This window comes from Phoxinus phoxinus (assembly GCF_949152265.1).
Source record: "Phoxinus phoxinus genome assembly, chromosome: 21".
NCBI lineage: Eukaryota > Metazoa > Chordata > Actinopteri > Cypriniformes > Leuciscidae > Phoxinus > Phoxinus phoxinus.
Genome location: NC_136896.1, coordinates 7,206,585 through 7,213,472, shown reverse-complemented (window position 1 = coordinate 7,213,472; position 6,888 = coordinate 7,206,585). Strand labels below are relative to the sequence as shown.

Here is a 6,888-nt window from a genome sequence, read left to right as displayed (position 1 = left end):
AACAGAGACTCATTTTACTGCAAAGTAAGGTACAGTGACTGCACTTAAAATACTATACTCAAGTGTCTGTTTATAATACCCGGTCCGGCAGCATTTTTCAACCGTTAAATGATGGTATAAAAACAATGATCCCTTATCGCATTAACTAAAGCCATTGCTTTATGCATATGAGAGAGGGAGAGGGAATTTGTTTAACCGTAGTAAAGAAAAATCACGAATGAGATAGATCTATTATTATCTTACAGAGAGACTTTGCTGAAGTTTCCCCTCCAAAACATATAAATGATATGTGCCAGTACTATTTTAGTATTATGCATATAGTATAATGTAGCGGGTTTTTTTTTTAGTTTTACTCTCCAAAGGGATTACATTTTTTCCCTTTTTTATTTAACTTATTCAGCTTTTTTAAGTAAATGAAAAGTTTTAAATAGTTTTAGTTAACAGTAACACTGCTGATATGCGCTATATTCTTTCATTTAATAGCTGTGTACTCTTACTGTATGTCATCAGTATGTCAACATTCGTATATTATTGCCCTTAAGAAATTTGAATAGTAACATCTGAAACAATGTTGATATTTTATGCTTACGGGGAAATAACTCAGAAGTTTCAAAAGCTATAACTGAGCAACTTCTGAGCACTGCGGTTTTCCTTCGGGTATGCAAATGGATGTGTTTGTGACAGGCATTAACATTGTCCATTTAAGACTCTAGTCAACTCTTCCTTCGTCCAGTAGGTAATTGTGGTGTAGCAAACAGGCAAATACCCACTGGGGACATTTTAACCCCCCCTCCCCCCTCTGTTGCTGGGACGTTTGCCAGCAGTGTCATACTCAAAGACAGAGCTATCCTCCTTGACCACACCTACCTCTTTAACACATATTCCCAAGGACACATATTCAAAAACACAAAACAATGTGATTCTCCACTTCCTCTCTGAATTTCTCTGCGTATCTCCCATTCTCTCTTCATCTACTCTGATATTGTGCTCCTCACACACGCAGCGAATTAAGATTAATGTGTTTGCTGTAATTAATATGCGCTAGCTGATTAGGAACAGGGAGGTACAGTCTTGTTCTTCAGCTGGGGGTTTGAGGGAAGGCGAGGGTGTGTGTGTGTGCGCGCGTGTGTGTGTGTGTCCGTGCTAGAGGCAGACAGGTGGTGTTGATGGGGTTGCCTGATTCAGTGTGCACCTTATTTGCATACACTTGCAGACAACCATCTGTGCTAATAGCCTCTGAGATGTCTCTATTAGGCTCTGAGCCACGTGTCAATGCCAGGAGAACCGCACCCATGTTGTGCCAATGTTGAACCGGAGCCGCTGTATAGGTACCATCTGATGCCACCTAGTGATTGGTGGAGCTATGAGGAAAAGAATCAAAAATAGGGTACTGGAACTTTAAATCGATTCTTAAATCTATATCACTGAAATATCTGTACAGTTATGTTTACCACAAACAGAAATATTATAACAATTTGTTACAAACTGTTTTCTTATTTAATATATATTATGCAGACAAGGGATGTGCCGTAGGGGAGTCAATTCCATATCCTAAATTAGATGGTTATTATGCAAATTGGGATTCAGTCTATTTCTCATTTTTGTAGTTGCATTGGACTGGACAGGAAGCCTCTGCCAGACCTCAAATTGGCCCTTCTATCCTTTTCTTCTGGGCAAACATGGGAAAAATACCAGTTTTGCCGCAAAGTTCTTTGTTTCAGTTCATCAAACAGTAATTAAATAACGTTCATCTCTAGAGCTCATAGTATGCATGTCCGTTTTGGTCACATGCATTTCACAACAACGCAGTCAGGCCAAGTGAAAAATCTCCAAGCCACACCAAACTCAAGCAAATTATTCTTATATTTTACACAAATTCCTCTAGTTTCACAAGCAATTTCTCAGTCATAAACAGTGACATGCTGACAGCTGATGTGAAAGCATTCAAAGGTTGATTCTGAGTGTTTGCGTTCCCACAGCTGTGCACTGGCAGGCGTCTTTCACCTGAGCAAAATCATAGAAATTGTCCAATTAGGTCCAATTATCAACCTGTAAAAATAAAGTAAGCTATGAATAAACATCCAAATAAATAATGAATCCTGCTCAGGAAATGAAGGTTATTAGCAGTAATGATGTTCTGAACGCACCAGGAGTCCATCCATGAATGACGGTGAGAAGTGTTGTTTGAAATAAGCCAGTAGATGTTCTTGGATGGAGATTAAACTCTTGAAGGATGTTCAAAGACATTGTGCTCTATAAAAAACTTTTTGGACATACAACAGACTCTTAAAGGGATAGTTCATTCAAAACGGTCTGTCATCATTTTGATCCAAACCTGTATGACTTTTTCTTCTATGAAATGAGGAAGGAGTCTATTTACTCCAAGTGCAAAAAAGCCTTCCTTGTTGGCAGATGCTATTTACTCTAACTCCACCTACAAATATGATTGTGCCATGAAAAATTAAAAAAGAAATCCAACAAAGAAGTTGTATGGAGCGTAATGCTGGTGGTAGCCTTTTTCCAAACTCATTCCTCTCCCTTTTCCCTTTGCATATCAGCTCAGAGAGGATTTAATTAAAAATGAAAATTAAGAAATTATTCGAAAAGTAAAGTGCACAAAATAAAGTACATAACGGGTATAGAATAGTGGGAATTTCGGCTAGAGTTAGGAGTAGATGTAGGGGTGGATTTAGGGACAGAGACAAGTAATGTCCCAATGAGACTCCATTTATGATTTTGATAAATATAATCGTATACACTGAATATGTTGTTATTATTGCACTATTTTATAATATACTACAATACACTGGTGGAAATAGTATCTGCATAATAACATTTTGCACTTAGTTCAAATAAAAACACTGCAATTTTCACTAGCGTACATAGAATCTATTTCATATATTTTTAAATTATGCCTGAATGTTCTATTGTTCATTTTGTTCCCAACGCTGTTTTGGACTCCATTGATTTGCATTGTATGATCAAAAACATTCTACAAAATATCTTCTTTGTGTTCCACAGATGAAAAAAGTTATACAGGTTTTGTAATGAGAGTTTTGCCAATTCTTACAAAACCTCTACAATAGCTCCGTATTCTAACTGTATGCTAACAATTGTTTCATTTGTTTGTGTTTTTGTTTAGAATTTCATGAGACGTCTTTGAGCCGAAATGTATACATTAAAGAAACATAAATTTAGTCTCCTGTGCAACCTCTGAGCAATTGTATTTTTCAGCAAAGATATTTCAGATTTTTTATGACTTCTTGCAACACCAGTACTTCTCATTTCATCTTAGACAGAAATGATGTACGACCTTCAGGCATCTCTCAGTGACTCTTGCTTTGTCAAAACGGCAGTCACATTGTTTGACATTTCTCATTCACAGTAACTTTCATGCTTACCCGGTCTATTCCACAGGATTACATCAGGCTTCCTGCAGATAGACTCTACTACACCCATATCAGACCTAGAAACATAACTGAACAGTGCACAATGAATGATTCATAGGGCGGTGGACAGAAATGGGTGTAGCCATTATGTAAAGAGAGGGCAAAATAGAGATGGGTAGAGAAATGTACTAGAAATGTATTAGGGAAGACTGCCAATATCAGCAAAATGGAGTCTTTGCACTTACTCTCAAATTTCCACGAGCTTTGTGATAATCTATTTTTCTGCTGGAGCAACATTAGAGTTTCAATACTTTGAAAATACAAGAATCTGTAGTTGGGCTTGACTGCTTTTGAACCCTGGAGAACGATGTCTCCTAACTTTTGCGAGAAGAAGACCAGTGGACCGCATAAAAAAAACGCCAGTCCATATCCTTCTGAGATCACTGATATGAGGTGGCAATCTGTGCCCATTTCCACCAATCTGATGGGTTTTGTTGGAGAACATTTTGCACGTTTTTAAAGGACAGAAATGCGTTGCAGGATGACTGACTCATTGTTTTGATTGGGTTTCTGGGGAGAATCCCGCTAATTAAGGGATCCAAAAAGAATTTGACTTTGAACTTTGTCCTGTGATTCGTGAGAGTCTGTGTCCAAAGAGAATATCAGAGTCAGTATTTGTTATGCTAAATGTGAATCTTATCAGATCATGATATGAAATTCGTTGTACAAATATTTCTCTTCTGGATCATTTTCATTTCTCTCACACTGACTCACTGTAACATTGAGGAAACTGGGGATTTATTTGTGTTTGTGATGAGTGATTCATACCTGCCTCATCCATGCGGACCACCAAACGATAATCACTAGAGCTGTGTTATTTTAGTATTATTTACATAGTACTATACAGTTTTTATTAATATTTAGCATTGGCTATTTTAATATTATATTTGAATAGTTTTATTTTTTCTTTTATAATTTTAGTTTTTTTAAATATTATTTAGATTTTTTTTCTAGGTTTAGTTTGTTTAGTCAGTTTGTTTTTATTTATTTCCAGTTAGCAATTTCAATGTATTCACAAGGCAATATTTGTAATTTTCATTTAATTTATGTTTTTCATCTAATATCTCTGTTTTATTTCAATATCAATATTTATTTCAATGTTTAGTTTTAGTTAACTATAATAACTACACTTTACACTTTATTTTGATGGTCCACTTTAGACATTCTGCTAACTACAAGTAAATTTGCAACTACATGTCAACTAACTGTGGATTGTTAAACTGTTAAGTTAGGGTTAGGTGTTAGGGTTCAGGTTAAAGTTGACATGTAGTTGTAAATATACTTATATCGCAAATTCCGAGTATGGGAAACCATACTTGGCTACACGTCATGTCACATAATCAGTAGTATAATTTGTTGGGGGAGCATCAAAATAAAATGTCAGCAGATATTAAAGGATTACTTCACCTTAGAATTAAAATTTCCTGATAAACTCACCAACATCCAAGATGATTATGTCTTTCTTTCTTCGGTCAAAAAGAAATTAAGGTTTTTGAGGAAAAAATTCCAGGTTTTTTCACCATATATAGTGGACTTCAATGGGTTAAGGTCCAAATTGCAGTTTCAATGCAGCTTCAAATGGCTCTACACGATCCCAGCCGAGGAATACAGGTCTTATCTAGCGAAACAACCGGCTGTTTTCTGAAAAAAAGAAGAAGAAAAAAGTACATTTACATACCTTTTAACCACAAATGCTCGTCTTGCACTAGCTCTGTGATGCACCACGTTCAAAGACGTCAAACGCCCTTTACAAAAAAAAGGTAAAACAATGATGTCGGATGATTTTGAAGATTAATAGACTAAAACAAACATCGGTCAGTGATAATTACCATGCAAACCTAAATCTTAATATGAGGGTTGTTTATATTATAAGGTCTTTAGCAAAACCTTTCTTGATGATTTCTCTTTCTGCTACCTCAACTGGAGCTCGTATTTCTCCTTCATTCCATAATTTTCGGAAGTATTTCCCTTTTTTCCTGCTCTCTTTGTCTTCCACTTTCATTTGCGGAGGGGACAGAATGAAAAATGATGGTCAGACACAGAGAGGACACAGGACAGACAGTCAGCTAAAAGCAATTTCCTGTCAAAATCTGTCTGTCAGTTACAGTCAGCTGAAGGGCAAGTCGACAATAAATCATTAACATTAAACAGACAAGTGGCACTCTGATTAATCCTTTCATCCTCTTCACAGGCAGAACCAAAAGCCCAGACAAAGCCGTGGAGTTTCAGTCTTCTCCAAAATGCAAAGAGGGATTTTCAAGGTTTAGCAATACTGTAAATGAAGGTATGTTGTATAACAGCCAGGCAACTTGTATTATGAGCAATGAAAGTGAAAGACATTGTTGAATGCACAAATATCTGTACATAATGCACAACATGCTGGGATTTATTGAATAAATGCACAAATCCTATGTTCCTAAGATATGTTAGACATTTACTGAACATAAAATTAACATAGCATGACAAGTAGCTGGTTTTAAACGCAAGTAATGTCGTTGTCACCCTTAAAGTGGTTATTTTAGCTTGTCCCACATTAGATCTTGACTTTTTTCAACTGTTTAACAGTGATACAGCAATATCATTTTGACAAGAGAAAAAATATTTTTAATTATCCTATTTACATGATCAAAAACCAACACAATCCAATCTGGACCAGCGAATTCTTCATTTTTAAACTCAACATCAAATGGCATTTGCAATGGATTTTCATTCTGAAATATTTCTGAGTAAAAAAAGGATATTAAATGTAAAAAATGCAGGATGAGAATTGATTGACTTGTGTAATAATGGACTATTAATTATAGACTATTAATTAATTTCTAAAAAAGCAACACTACTCTTACTATAAAATGGAACATGTTTAGGTTCCTACTTTAGAAGAGCATCTCTTGTATTGTTGAGAGATTTGAGGCTCGTTCTTCTTCTTTGTTTTTGTTAATAATTGTTGCTTGATGGTCAGAGTTTAGATTGGACTGAAAGATGTGACTAATGTGCAGATATTGTTCTGCGTGGGTGGGCTTGAACCTCAAGGTAATCTCTGCCTCACATCTGCTATAAACAACAACAGGGAATAAACTGAAATGTGGTTAAACTTTCACTAAACGTCACCATGGAGGACTACTCATTCAGCACAGGTGTCATGTTTAATACCTGTCATATATCAAGAAGTGAACAGGCAAATAAAATAGGAGCACCATATGGGTTGGCGTGGAGAGGGGGGGGATTTCAGTTTTTAAAAGCCTCTGTTTCTCCTCTATGGGTCTTGACGCCATAAAATGGATACGATTACTATGGTGCCATACGGTTCTTTGGACACATCAGAAGGTCAGTGAACATTTTTTTTATTACAATCTGACCTTTGGCCAGAGAAAAATGGCAGCACATGGGTAAAGGAATGGAGACAAGAAGTAATTTTTTATTTTAAACCGATTTCTCTCAT

At 36.1% G+C, this 6,888-nt stretch overlaps 1 protein-coding gene across 10 annotated transcripts in view; it reads left to right on the top strand.

Annotated features, from left to right (window-relative positions):
- Positions 1–5,842, top strand: part of LOC306989739 (uncharacterized protein) — a 95,589-nt gene extending 89,747 nt beyond the window's left edge. For all 10 annotated transcript variants that reach the window (XR_013795707.1, XM_079595692.1, XM_079595690.1 and 7 more), the window contains one exon: positions 5,641–5,842. The gene's annotated coding sequence lies outside the window, so the exon portion shown is untranslated. The remainder of the gene's footprint in view (positions 1–5,640) is intronic.
- Positions 5,843–6,888: the final 1,046 nt, after the last annotated feature.